The following is a 15,791-nucleotide window of genomic DNA, read 5'->3' as shown; positions in this document are numbered from 1 at the left end:
GAGGGGTGGGGTGGGGGGGTCCAGCCACAATGTCATTACACAGTGGTGCAGGGGCATAATAGAAGTGAACTTTTCAAAAAGGTCTTTATAATTGCAGCTGGAGCCGTGCTTGATAAAGCTCCATATTGATACGTGTGCCGGTGGCCTCATTACAACAACAGATGAAAAAGAGCATTTCAGCATTCTTTAATGAGCGCTGGACCGGTGAAGGTCATCTTAATGGGGTTCAACTTGCTGTTGGGAGCCAGAGGTAATATTCTAATGAGAAAGAGCCACCACACCACTCTAGTAATTCTGTAATTGCACCCTTAGATGCCATTTTATTGTTGTCCGCGCTGTGGTATTAAAAGTCCTTTGTTGTCATTTGCAACATTGCTTGTCCTCTTTTCTTGGGATTGGTGATCCAGCTCGAGCTGGACACACACACACACACACACACACACACACACACACACACACACACACACACACACACACACACACACACACACACACACACACACACACACACACATTACCATATTTCACATCCACTTGGGCCACCATCCATTGTTTATTGGAAGCAACAATTTAGTCATTGCTTACTTATGGGTGGAGAGGCATCACAACCAGGAAGCAAAAAGGATGAATATTAACCTCAGCATGCTGCAGTGTGGCAGTGCAAGGACACAAAGGGGGCTTCGTGTGCATTTATGCATGTGTTGCTTGTTTGTGCGTGTGCTGATTTTGATTTTGCTTGAGCGCTTGTGTGAGTGGACAAAGAATCACCACCCTTCAGGCTGTTTCTCTGGGAATCTTGGCCTGTGCTTAAGAACACAAACTTGCAGTCAGGGAGTGTATTTTTTTAGATTCTAATGGATTTGTTCTCCACTTAGGCAGTCAAATGGTTTTGATGGTTAATATGATTTTGATGCTGAGATTTTTGGCTCCCTGTCCTTCTCCCTGTCCATCCGTGAGCAGTGTCCATACCTGCAGACTCTGTAGCTAAAGAATTCACTGCAGCATTAGCTAAGCAGCATTCCTCACTCAACTGTGCAGCACTAACATAAATATAGTTAAGTTTATCTAGTTTCTCTTTTTCTCTGGTGACCTCCTTCCCTTCATCTGGTACATCATGTAGCAATTGTGCTACAGTTGTAATTATGAGTGTGTGTTTGTATGTTACTCTAATCTGTAGATTATTTGTTAGAAAGTAGTGTTTAATGTCTCAGTAGTGGACAAAGGATAGATAAAATGGGTGGGGTTTTGCAGTCAGGGTGGGGGGTGGGGGGTATCCATTTGATCCTTTTGATATAGGTAAAAAACCCCAACTGGGCAACAGTAGTTTGACATAAACTAAAACAGACCTCAAAATTCGTTTTTCTTGTTCCTTTTTGCACTATTATTCCCTCTTTGTAGGTCATGTCATCTTAAACAAATGCTCCTGCCGTGATCCGCGTGCGCACATGAAATGCTGAACTGAGGCTAAAGGTCACGGAACTTCCCCCATTTTAGATGCAAACAAGTTTTTTTGGTCTCGCGGATCGCACGCGTTCGACTCATAATAACTTTTTCACAATCCCAAGAGTGAAAAAGATGTAACCTAAACTCATGGAGAGAAAGCTCTGGGGCATGACGCTCTTCGGGGAATTAAGAATGAGCAATTTGTCAAATTTCATACAAAGCCCTGAAGTGTAGATAAATTTTGATCTGACTGAGGCAGGAAAGTATTGAAAAGTGAATCTGCTCCGTACGACTGAGTGGTTTGAGTGCTCGTGTAAAAGTGCGATGGGATTTTAGAGGCGATAAAAAACAGAAAGGCGGTGAATATCATCTTGTAGATAAGACGCCTGCTCTGCTTTCCACGGGCTCCATACGTTTTATCACATCTGGCAGTGAATTAACGCACGTGCGCGTGCAGGGAGGAAAGGGCGACAGAAGATGAAACCCGAGGCTGAGACCACATTCACTCCCTCGACACCGCCGTTCGACTTTGATTCTCACATGAGATCCTCTGATGTTGATGATGAGCCATAAAAAATGATATAGCTCAATAAAAGTACAAAAAGGCACAAGTTCATAAAGAGGACCTGAGGGCCATGTTAGGTTTGGCCTGGGCCGGCGCGTTTCTTCTCCCTCTGCTGGCTTTTAGAGGTGATTATCGTGATTATTTATGACCAAAACATTCTTCTTGATATGAGGGAGTAAGTGTGGCAGGATGTAAGGACATCACAGTGTTGTTGTCTCCGGTGTCATCGGGGTGGCGCTGCATAAAAATCTATGATGATAGGATGGGGGAAAAAAAACATTATCGACGTGCTGGAATCCTCTTGGTCACCTTGAGGCTCCATATTGGATGTCCAGGCCACCTAAATTGTCCACACACCTTCATCTATCATGATGAGACCGTGTCAATGCATTTAGTTTTTTGTCAATATGCATATCAGGGAAAATCTGGAGCCAAGAAGCATCGGGACGCTCTTCTGGTGGACTCTGCCGAAGGAGTGCGCATTGAGAAAGGCAGGCTGCCGGTGAGGAGGGTCTCCCCCCCCTTCAGATGGCGTATGATGTGACTTGAGCCGTGTGATCTCCATAAGAGAAAACCCCGATGCATACAGGAAATAATCAGGGCAACACAGGCAGGGTTCAGAAGAATGCAAATATTTTCAGAGTGCTTAAAACACACACACACACACACACACACACACCACACACACACACACACACACACACACACACGCACACACACACACACACACATGCACACGCAAAACAACTACCAGCCCCCTGACAAAACTCTCCCCAAGTGCATTTGCATAAAACATTAAGCTTAACAAAATGATTACACCTGACAAGTTGAGTTGGAGGAAGAACATTGCCGGTGGCAGCCAGTTACTTGCGGATCCCGCAATCATTCTCTCGTCAAGCAACTGTTTCATGGCCGCCTTTGTAGGCACTGTCACGCCGCCACGTTGTGATTAATCCTTCCCTTTTGTTTTTCCTTTTCTCCCTTGCTCCCCTCTTGGTCCCTCCCACAAATCCAATAAGTTGCCCTTAAATCAGGTTACCCTGCACCTTGCAGATAGCGGCATTGTGATGGATATGCCAAAATTCATGCCAGGCAGCATGTTTTTGTGTGGAAGCGCTGTGAAATTGTACCGCTGTGATTCTGCATTATGGTGCTAAGTGTTTGTCTTGTAATGCAATTAAACGTGCATGTAAGCCGCCCCCACACTCCCCAAACTATTGTGTGCTGCATTTAATAATTTTATATACGCTCTTTTGTGACACCGCCATTTAACCTGAGGTGAAATGGAATAATTTAGCGGAGTATTAAAAGAATAACTTTAGAGTGCTTACCATAGAGAACACACGCTGGATCATTTTAGAAAAAAAAAATGGAGATGACTATCAAAACATTAATATCCTTCTCACTCATATAACCCGACCGAAAATTCGGAGCTCTGAATACTTTGCTGAAGGATAGCTTGCAGATAAAGAAAGAGGGAGATTATTGCCGGCTTTCATTTCTGCCCCCCTGGCAGCGGTAGGTATGGTAATATGGGTTTTGAATATTTGCAAGCATGAACTTAAGAAATGAGTGCTGATAAGGAGTGACAGCAACAGAGGCAGCAGAGATCTTCGGCATGACAGGTGATGTCAAAAACCCCGGTGACGCTGTCACCGTGACAAACTTTTCAAAAGAACAATGCGCACACACAAACACGCACACACACGGTGTGTTATTGAAGTGAGCTGCTGGAAGCCTCTGACAGTGTTGTCCCAGCAGTTAAAAAATGGAAACATCACCTAATTATGCACGCCATGTCCTTTCCCCCCCCCCCCCCCCCCCATATTCAAGCCTGGAAGTTTTTAATGTATGTCAATGAACAGTGGTGTGCAGAACGCCCGAGCACGCGTCACTCGTTTCAGTTCAATTATTTATTTACATGGTGTCTGTTACTGTCATGATTGTCTCGAGGCACTTTAAACTGCCCCCCCCCCAAACATGCAACAGTGGCAAGGGGGGAAAAAACAAAAATGTTTTGCCGTAACAGGAAACAACCTTGAGCAGGACCAGGCTCATTTGGGCCTGACCCTACTGCTGATGCAAAGGAGGAGAAGGGAAACAAAACCAAATGAAATATTAAGCCTGTAGCTTTTCGGTTTGGTAAAAACCTTGTGGCCCCTACCTGAGCAGAGACCTGCACAAGCAGGTGTCTGACATCAAACTCCTGTTGGGATAGTTTAGGGTTCCTCACATTTATTCTTCTTTTAATCCCAACTCCACTTTTATTAACGGAATCTGCCAGCACCGTCACATCTGTGAGAAACTGTGAGGATCATTACTTTCAAACAGAACCAGCTGGCCCATTGTTTAGACTCTGCCAGCTGTGTCTATTTTCATAACCCATTTTCCTTTTGTTCTGCTACACCTCCCTATAAAAGTGCAGAGGCAGGAAGACAGAGTTGTATTTCACCATTTTCTTGAACTCTTACCCTTATGCTACGCTAACGCTCAGCGCTCCACTGCCGGGGAGTGCGCCGGCGTGAGTGTACGTGTCCCGTGCATGCCGGCGTGCATGTGAGCGCGAGCATGGACGAAGGCGAAGTCTGTAATCACCTAATCCAAACATACTCTCGGGGAATCTCATTACCGAACCGAACAGTTCCATTTGAACCTTATCTGGTTTCAATCAGCCACTTCTCATTTGGAGGAAGGTGCAGAAACTTGATTCCTTTTGTCTAGAAGTCTTCGGCCATCAGGGGTCTCCTGTTTGTCTTGTCTATCACCATCTTTTACAGCTAATGTTATTCAAAATTCTCCATCAGTGGTCAGGGGAGTGATTCAGGGACTGCATATTAAAAAAGAGTAAAAGGAAAAAAGAGAAGCTGCTTCTCATCATCCAGATTGCAAGTAGCGGCGTGTGACATCAGGGGGTTTGCATGTGTGGAATGGGAGGCTGCCACGAGGAACTCCCGCTAACCCCACACCCTCGCAGACTAACCCCATCTCCTCCAGCCGCCCGCTCCCACAGCAAACTGACATTAAAACGAAACCTGACCCCGGCCCTGGGATCTGTAAGGTACTGATTCGTCCCCCTCCCTCTTTTCCTAAACAGGGAATCCTGATGTTGTGTGTGTGTGTGTGTGTGTGTGTGTGTGTGCGTGCGTGCGTGTGTGTGTGTGCAACACCCATTTGGTCGGAGGAGGGGGGTCAGAAAAAGGTGAGAGTGCGAGGAGCGACGTCAGCGGCTGCGAGGGAACTGTCTCAGGAATCCCCAGATTAAAAACTCCAGAAGGTTGAGAGTCAGAGATAATCACAGGATCTGGAATTCACAATAACAAACTGGCCATATATCTACCTGTCTCCGGCCTTCCTCTCTGAGCCGGCCACAGGGTCAAGCGAATGGCTGCATTCCATCAACAGCTCTTTTTTTCCTCCTCCTGCTGGGCTCTCGCTGGAGTGTCGGGAAGGATCAAATACGGCCTCTGAAGATAAACTTTTAACTCTTATTTCTCTGTCTGAATCTATTCACGCCGCACTTTTTCATCGGTGCTTATTTACATTTTTTTCCAGCACGGGCAAAGCGAAGTTCACATGACAGCACCACTTTATCAGACTTTGGGTCCGTAACCGAGACAAACGGCTTGGATCTGGGAGTCGTGATTAATGCGGCATTTAGATGGTACCAAGACCCCACCAGTGCAACACCGGAGCTAAGGTTAGAGGTCTGGAGCTTTGTGGCTGGGCTTTGCGAGCTTCCTCTGAGACTTAGCTGGGAGCTAAGCACAGGCTCAGCGGCTGTAGTCATTCCTGGGTTGAATTAACAGTTTAGCTGGGGGAACTCTGAGTAGTGTCTGGGCTGTTGGGGTCTGGTGGAGGGTCTAGAAGAGCAGGTTTGATTTACATAGCTGTGAAAGAGTCCAGGATCTTAGCCTGCCCAGACCCTTCTCTGGGGATTACTGTTAAAGGAGGTGCCGCATTGTGGTACCTGTGTGATTTATGGTCCACATGTACTCGTCCTTCCATCGCCTGACAGCTTCATTATTTACTTTTGTTTTTTGTGATTATTTGCTTTAGCGCAGTTACACATACGGCGTGCGCAAGCGTAAACCTTGTTAGCCTTTGCTGTTGCTCATGTAACTATCCAGGATAATTCGTACCTTTGCTTCCATTTCTGCTCCATTCTCAGCAGGGGAAATTACCTTTGAAGGGGCCAAGGGTTACCGACTGAAAGTAAGTTATGTCGTCACTGTAAAGTGGAGTAAATAGCCCAAGGTTAGGAGAAAATAATGATATACTGTCCTGACCAGAGGGACGCTACAGTGTGAGACGCAATTAGACCTTTGCAGAAAACTTTGCGAGATGCTTTCAGAGGATGTATTTCATCATGTTAGATGTTAGATTACTACTGGGGATATCGCCAACATTGGATGGTTATGTCATATCCGCATTCTGGCTCCGAGTTTCCCATCACCGTGCACGACTTTTGATAAGGGTAGTGCACAGAGTTTAGGACCAGGGGGTATCTAAATTCTACTATTGATTAATGTCACAAGAGAGATTAAAGAAGGGAAAAAAAACCCTAAAAGCCTCTCTGAAGACATGGCTGCCTCCAGATGCACAGCAGACTGTTTAATTCCCCCGTCACTGCCGCATTCAAATTATTTGCTTTCACAGCCAAAAATCGAAAGGTTGTAAAAATTGACTTCCTGTACAGCCTTGGAGAAATAAATTTCAGCAGTATTGACAGCAGCAAAACAGATAAGCTATTGCCCAGCATTTAATTATTGAAGACATTGATCAACCGAGTGATTTATTTGCTGTGGTTCAGTTAAAGGGCCTAATTGAGTCACCACGCTCCGTGAAAGACTTTTATTTGTTCATTTGGTCCAGATCAGATTGCACGATAAAGCCAGAAAGTGGGAACACTGTTTAGTTTGGGTGCGATGCATTAAATGAAGTCTTTTCAAAACAGGATTTAATTTAGGTGTGTGAAGTTAAAATGACAGGGTAGCTATTCATTATCCAACTCTGCATGGGCAGAAAGACAAAGGGGCTTCAGAAATAGAACCGAAAAATTACGCTGCCAATATTTACAACCTTAATGCTTTGGCATATCAAACATGGTTATCCAATCCCGGTATATTATTCAGTATTGCCCGTGCAATATTTACACATGTTATTCCTAAAAAAATCTGTTTAATGTGCAGCTAAAACCACAGCTCAGACCCCTGGACGACCGTTCGAATCGTTTGCTCAGCCACAAAGTGGGAGTTGGGTGCACGAGATGTGCGTTGCTTAAAGCTGTCCGAGCCCGGGCCCATGTCCGATCAGTTTTAAATTCTTATAATTCAATTCATTCTGCACATTTCCACATGGATAACTTTTCTGCTCATCTGTGCTGGCCCGTATTCCCCGCGATCGCCCCGTGGGAGCTGAAATAATCGGATTTGTTTCAGTCCTGTTCATCTGCAATCACTGTCTGCAGCTCTCACATTCGATCCTTCACGTGGTATGATAGACGATGGTTAAGGCCCTTTTCCTCCATCTTTTCTTTGTGATTGTGGTCACTCAAATCTGATGCACCCGACTTGGTAATTAAGACAAGAAGGATTTCAGTCATATTGTTTAATCCTGATCACTGGGTTGCACATTTAGAACCTTTTTTCCTCTTTCTAAAACACTCTAGCTGGTCTTTAAATTGGACCTTGTGAAGAGATATTCAATGCTTTAGACCATCCAGTCTAACCCTGTGGAGGGTAAAATGGATCCTGCATCAGGCACATGGTTTTACATGGATTGGACATATTCAGATAATTAACTATAACAGACTGGGGAATAACAACAACACAGCAACCAATTTCCCCAATCCCTTCACAAGCAGGAATGTTAGCTTATAGCAGCGCTATAGTGTGGCCAGATACAGAATGAACCAGTCTGGGGATTCAACCCAGCAAGCTTCTGGTCAAAACTGCTCCGACTTCATCAGTTCACTACCTCCACCATCTTGGTTGATATGGTGGCAACAACAGTGTTAACCTTAATGCTAGGTGGAAGATAGCACTATGTTGTTTTTATTTATTATTTTGTCCATTTGTTACTCATCTTGAGGTGTTTGGATGTCTGGGGTATGATGACTCATTCTTATTTCCTGCGACTCAAACTCCCACCATTCAGGGGAAGGAGAGAGAAAAGGGATGTTTTCATCACAACACAGCTAACTCCGCGGCCTCTCAGCGGTCTAACGATCTCACTTTAGACCCAGGATGGGAATGTTGGGATTAATGGCATTCCTGGAGGAAGGCTGGAGCTCTAGGTTGTGTCCCTAGCACAGTTTGAGACTGGAGGGAAGACTCAGACAGCAGGACTGGAAGAAATTATGAGATAAAGAGAACTGAAAGAGAGAGAGGGAGAAAGGTTAAGGAGGGGGTGCCGGCAGAGAAACAAACCACGGGGAGGAAGAAAAAGTGGATTGTTCATTTTCTAGATATATAGATCAGATGGAATGGAACCATACGTCAGCATGAAGGCAGCTGTGCTTTTGGCAAGGACTTTCTTGCTGCATACACACATGCTCTGTATCACACACACACACACACACACACACACACACACACACACACACACACACACACACACACACACACACGCACACTGCCCACATGTAAAGGGATTTTCACGGACAGGTGAGGGTTAGCTTTGGTATTAGTTCTACGCTGCAGGCCTGGATGAGCTCAGCCTGATTTTTCCTTCATTCTTCCCCCTTTGGGAGGCTTTAACTGTGGGAGAAGTGTTTAGTAGTCCCTCAAGGCATGGAAGCATCAGAGCAGCACTAAGTCTTGGAAGTTCGGCAGTATTCTTCACCAGAGTATTCCAGTCTGCACAGATGCAGCACAAATGCACTGTCTCAAATTAAACAGGTCTAAGTTGAGCAGAGTTACAAACCTTTACCTGATATACTTAATAACAGATACAATAGAAATTTAATTTTAAAGTAGCTACAGAAAGGAAGTCTTTTTTTTTTATTTTGGTGAGCAAAAAATGAAATTAAAATGCAACATCTCTGTACACGCCCTTAAAGTACTATGTCTGGCTGAACAGTGGACTTTCTGTCCCATATTGCCTGGAGTGAAGCACAGTTGAGCCATGGAACAAAAATAAACCGCTATCCTTGGAAGTGACTTTACTGTACTTAGTCACAGCAGCATTCATCATGAGGTCATAAATCTCTGCGAGTCAAGGTTATTAATGGCTGTGAGAGACAGTGGGGTAGCGCTCTGTCTCCGCCGCCGCGGCCAGGTTGTGATTCTCATTTCAAAAGACAGAACCGCGGCTGGGATAGTACTTCTCCAGCACCAGTGCTCTCCTGGATTTCTCATACTGGAATGCTCTGCAGGCCAGGGGCCCTGGTCTCGTGCTGGGCCTGTCTACATCCAGGGGTTTATGGAGACACCGCATATAGACCGACACCGACACTTTTATGTCTGCTAGCCGCCTCTCGGGACTTTCTGTTTGACATTTTTGGTCTTTCTGCTTCCTTACAGCTCTCCATTGTGGTCTCTTATTTTGTTTAAATTTGAGATCTAAGGGCTGAGTATAGCTGGGTAGGCACCTTTAGGCCCTATAGTGGGCTTCCTGGGTCTACGTGGTTTAGTCAGGAAGCACGCCGACCTCCGTCGGGCAGAAATATCAGCGTGTTGTGTTGTTTAATATTTCCTTTCCTCTATAGATATGGACACAAAGGAAATATCCATCTCCTGGGATCCTGACCCTGTAGGACTATCTATATTCAGGCGGAACTCAGACAATAAAGTTTGGACTGAACCGGGGGGGCTTTTTGGAGTGCCAGGTCATGTCCGAGGCAACAGCTCCAAGCTCAGATCTCAGTCCATTTTTAGTGATGAGGGCAGTGAAAATAAGCATCACCAGCAGTTTGTCTTTTTACAGCCTTGCATCATTTCCTGCCTCCCCCTTGCTTTTGATCATACCCGGGTCAAACGCCCACACACATAAACACACACGCGCGCGCGTGCGCACGTGCGTGAGCACACAGATACACTCACAGAAAACTTGCACCATCCTCCCACTCCCCCATCTTTCCTCCATCATCCCAGCTCTAATGAGACATTTATTTTCCAATCAATCATTTTTGAGAGAGTATCTTTGTGGAACACAGAGCTCGTGCCAGGGACAAATCAACCCCAACCCCAGGGCCCTAAAAAAGAAAAAAACAAACACTAAATACACATTGTACATAGTGTAAGATTTACTAACTTGAGCCTCCCATAGGGATCGTCACTTGACAGTTGTCCAAAACAGTTTCACACAGCTAAACACGCGCTGTTTCCTTTCAGCTGATGACACGCTGGCGGTGGACAGACCGAAGCGGGGTTGAATCACAAAAAAAGGAAACCATCATATAAATGTTTCTGCCTGTCACGGATTCAGGTTGAAGTGCCCCAGCGGTAGTTTATGTTTGCATATAAAAGCCTCAAACTTAGCTGCAATTGGCTTTATTTCATGGACGGACGCCACTCTGCGTGACCGAGACCGCCGCGATGAGATGAAGCAGCGCTGCGAGACGGAACATGTGCTCAGTAATTCACCGCCTCAGCCCGTTTGGACCAGACCGGGAGGGCCTATCCAAACAACGTCCCTCTGCAGCGGGGCTCCGAGCCCTCTGAAACAGTCTCAAACACTCTTTATTTACTGTAGGCCTGCGTTTGGCCTTGTGCCATGTAACACTCTGACCCAGCGAGGGGAGGCTGTTGAGACTTGTATCCAAGAACGGAAAGAGTGAGCTATTGTGAGTCTCAGCACAGCAGGCTGGGTTTCAGTGGGCTTTATCATTTTCTCAACTTACTGACACGTGCAGTTGGTAGCTCCTCTAAATCTTTATGACGCTTCCCTGCACAAACCTCCCGCGTTACTTAGCAATTGTCATTCTAACTTCCTTCAGTCATCTTTTATCCATCAATAAAAAGCAGTCAAAGGATTTTTGAGAGCAGTTTCCCAATTTGGATGGCAAAGATCTATGGGGGAAAAGAACCCAAAACATGTCTGAGGCCAGATTTCTTCATGCCTGCTGCCTTTAGCACATGCCTCATCCCCTGCCTCAATATTTTAGATTCCATTATAGCTCCTAAACATCTCTTTGGTGTTGACATTAGATCCGCAGGATCAGTGTCTCCCTGGGGCAGATGGTCTTATGGGGGAGGGTTAACGCAGCTCCTTGGATGCCTGGATCTGTGCTAGAACATGCAGGACGAATCAGAGCACCTGTGTTCATTTGGTCATAGCTCTGCTTATCCGGTGATCTGTCTGAGGAGCGCTCCCTGGTGCAGTTTGGGTACGCTGCTTTCCAGAACCCCTGGCTGATCAGGACTACTTCAAAGAGACTCATCCATCTCTGTCATCAACGCTACTTTTATTTATGCACTGCGGAATTTGCCTCCATAACTTGCTAATTTAGCAAAAATCTCAATTTGTTCGAAAAGGATGTTTTGTATTATCCTCTTTTATATCTCCCTTTACTGTAAATCTGTCTGTCTTTTGGATTTATACCTAAAAATATTACTCTCATCTGTGCAGGAGTGGTTACAAGTCATTGAATATGAACAGGCACAACGTCATAGTCCAGACATCTTAATAACGGTTTCACGTATCCACAGGACAAGCTTCAGGTCACATGGCTTGATGATATCAGCCTGGCTACTTCTCCATCAAAGCAGAACCACATGCCGTAGCTTCTTTTCAGGTCTGGAATGTATTATTGTGAGGCGAGGCCTCGCGTACTTTCCAAAGTAGCAACATAATGCAGACCAGAGGTGCAGCATTGTGTTATTGTCCAGTGAATTAACCCCAATCACGGCGCACACAGTATCCAAGGGAGACACGGAGTTAAAGGAAACAAGGAAGCGCTCCTCTTTTTGTTTTTCTTTCCTTTTTTTATCACTGTCAAACTTGATTCAATTTGTCCATGCCTAATCAGCAAGAGGTTTGGATAAGAACCCTCTGGATGTGCTAACACTGTGTCGAACACAGCGAGCTTTAATAAACAGTTAAACAATTTTATTTTATTTATTTCAATTTTATTCATTTTTACAACGTGCTTTATAAAAGTTCGTGGGCATTTATAATGAGCCGCTGCGGGTTGACACGATGTGCAGTCATCCCGTGTCGTGTTCAGCCCCTCTGTCACAGTGGATGACAGGTAAATGACCTCTGAAAGTGCAAATACCGTCACTCCTCTGTCATAAATGCCCCCGTATAGCATAAAGCAGCATGCATATTTATGATGTCGCATAAACACTGCCCCTAAACGTCCCACCAGTGGGCAAACGTCTAAACCCCACAATGCCACTCATCTTCAGCCTTTCAGAGCCCTGATGGCACGGAGCACTAAATGAAGACATGTCAGAGAGAATGCCAGGCATTTTCAAAATCACAGTGAATTAAATCAGGGCACAAACCATAAAAAATACCCTTTAATCTGCCCTCTGGGCCTTCTTCTCAAATGCACAGCGTTAGCTGTGTGGCCATCTCGTCCTATTTTGATTCGGAGGCTCCTGATGGGATCTGAAGTGCATGTTGGTGCAAACCACTGTGAGGTACAAGTCATCCTAACCTGTCAGAGGTGAGGGCCTCTGGTGAACTGGAATGATTAGTCCAGACATGTCACTGACTGACACATCCACCGCCCTGCCAAAAACCTTAATCCAGGAGGAATGGCAGATTAATCCCTTGATTGTTATTTTAGGACAGCGACCCACAAAAGCACTGAACTCGGGTTTCTCCGTGTTAACGTTTGTGATGGAGGACGGTTACTTTATTGCTGCTGTCATTGAGGTGGAGCCGTTAATAACCAGGGATAAATTCTGCCTGAACAATTGGCCACGACTGGTGTGAAATCCTTTTTAGTCCCTTGCGAGATGCTCCAGCCCACCTCGGCCCATCTTTCCTCTCCGCACCCCCCCCCCATGACACCACTGATTTCCCCTTGCTTAGCAGCCAGACTTCCTGTATTTCACAGGGACATCACATACTGTACAGCACAGGCAATTTCACTTAAAAACTGTTCCTGTATTAAATGTGAAAAGCTACAGGTTGTAATAAACACCATCATTCCAGGGATTACTTGCACCAAAGTCACTTAATCTAGTTTTCTGAAATACCCTCGTACTGCTGCCCCCCCTAAACTGGGATCTCCTACCTTGAACGCTGGGCGAAGCTCGTTCAACCTTTTCCCGCGGGTCACCCAATAACGGAGACGTTTGTGAAAGATGCTTCCCGAACAGTCGGGTATTGAAAAATGTGTTTCCTCCCTCCTTCACATTTCTCATAACCCCTACCGTGAATGGCACCACAGACGAGACTCGAGCCACAGAACGGAATCGGTGCTGGCTATCGATGGCGGCTAAGTGGCGGCTTGGCTAACAGATCGGCAACATTGCTGTTGTTAATGTTTCTATTTGTAAGCATTGTCCCGAGCACTTTAACCGAACGAGTGGATCCACTCCCCAGCTAATAAAGCAGAACAAACCAAACAAGAAATTTGACGGAAACCGCGCCTTTTGTAGCACATTTTCCTTTTGAAAACACATTATAAGGCTGGGGATGTTTTACCATACTTTATACTCACTTTACGTTAATAAATGAATGATTAGTGCACAATGGGAGTCTTTCATCTGTGAATTTTCACAGCGTTACTCTGAAGTGAATATGCCTTTGCCCTACAGTGTTTAAAAGGATTACTGGAAAAACACAATATCTTCTTTGTCAGCACTTAAGGTCTATATAGCCGTGCCTCAGGATATCCCTTTCCCGAAAGGAAGGATTGCCCCATTTTTTTCCAACTCACATGCTGCTCATCACATTAACACCTCAGTGACACTCCAACAAAAAAAAGACCAAAAAAATCCTTGCATTCCTTTTATAATAGGATTATTCATATAAGTTGTCATCTTACAGTATAGAATATAAAATCTTGTGGCCTTGAACCTAAAAATGGATATGTTGACTTGTTCCTCTTGTCTTGTGGCAGGTAAAAAAAAAGAAAAATAAACAATGCTGCGTCTTGACACTTTCTATATCTGATGCCCTTTCACTTTGTCCCCTTCCAGATGTTCCCTTTTTGACATTTTCTCCATCTGGCAGTCTCACTGACAAAATCAATAGTGAGTCCATTTGCCATATCATACTGTAGCGTCTCACCAAAGTCTGGATGGCAATGATGTGACGATAACCCAGGGGTGAGATGCATGGGGAAGAATTTTAGACTGATCAATATGACTGGTGAGCAAGGATGCACCCCCATTCATCTCCAAACAACTTACAATAGGAACATTTTAGATAATCAGCATAAATGAATAGACTTTCTTGTGTTTTTGGTGAGTTTGGGGTGGGTATTCTTACACAGTATTTAGTTGTTGGTCATAGCTGTTGCCATTGCGAGCCTGTTTAGGGTCAGCGTGTGGGTCACAGACACAAATTTCCTCCTCGCCATTGTCCCCAGACAGTAGGGCTGATATCAGAAACCATGACATCACTCCATTAATGCCGCTCTCTACCGAAGTGATCAAGAAAGCAGCCCCCTTCCTTTGGGGGAGATTTCAGTGAGGGTCTTTTACGTTCTAAGCTGCTCCAGCAAACCCCACTTAAAGCCAGCCTTCTGCTTCCTAAACATGGATTTAATACCCTCATTAATGATATATGACAGGGAAGATCAATGCAGGCTGCAAGTTAGAGCCCTTTTTGTATTTGCGTGAGCTTGACTGTGTGTGTGTATGTGTGTGCGTGTGTGTGTGTGTGGGGGGGGCTTTGTGCACTTTCTTTAATGGGTACATGCTGTTGAACATCATGGAGATGGGGCAGCTTTTGGATATCTTACACCTCATGGACAATGGGCTGGGGATAGCAGGCTCAGATGCCTTTGGAGGTCATGCAGCTGATTCCACAAGTTAGAAATATACACTGTGCATGTATATATCGATAGACATAGAGAGAGAGATAATTGATCCTCTTTCACATCCTTTTAGTTATATATTTTACCTCAGTAAACACAAGGTCGATCCTCTGCCTGCGTGTTTGCAGTAGACACTCTCTGGCTGAGACTTCTAAGTAACCTTCAGTGCTGAGACTGACTTTTTACACTTTACAGAGCATCAAGGTTAAAGCCTGAGTTTATAAAAGAAATCTGAAGTACCGCATACTTGACCCCCTGACACTGTATTTGAAGGGACCCATAGCTGAGGTGATAGCGTGTAATAAAGTCCTAAGATCAAAGTTTGGATTTGATTTTCAGCCAGAGAACCCGGCCCCGTGAAGCCATTCAACACCGCTTTATTTTCTTATTAGATTGCTTTCGCAGAATTCCATTTTTATCCACCCAGATCTGGCCAGTGAATCACCATTAAAGGGCCCATCAAGCTGTCAGGCCATCCAGAGCACGGATACGACAGGCCCGCTCCACTGTAAACAAGTAACACACACCCCTGAGTAATGGAGGCACGCAGACTGTTTTATGTTGGGACCAAAGGAGATCCATCTCCAGCCGCCTTTCACAAGGTTTGCTTCGCAATCCCAGTCTGGAATTTCATACGACGAGCAAAAGCATTAAGGGGAAAAATGAAGAAATGGAACTCTTTCCCTGAAAACAACCAGTTTCGAGTCTGTGCCAAAGAGCTTTGTGTCTGGAAAGAGGCCTAAATGGAGAGTTTTTCGCCTGGCTGAGCAGTGACACTAAAAAAGCCGAGGCTTCTTCATATCTGACAGATTTCCTTTCATTATCTTTTCTCCATAATTT

Source organism: Takifugu flavidus, chromosome 16 (assembly GCF_003711565.1).
Source record: "Takifugu flavidus isolate HTHZ2018 chromosome 16, ASM371156v2, whole genome shotgun sequence".
Taxonomy (NCBI): domain Eukaryota; kingdom Metazoa; phylum Chordata; class Actinopteri; order Tetraodontiformes; family Tetraodontidae; genus Takifugu; species Takifugu flavidus.
Note: the sequence above shows the minus strand (reverse complement) of the source record.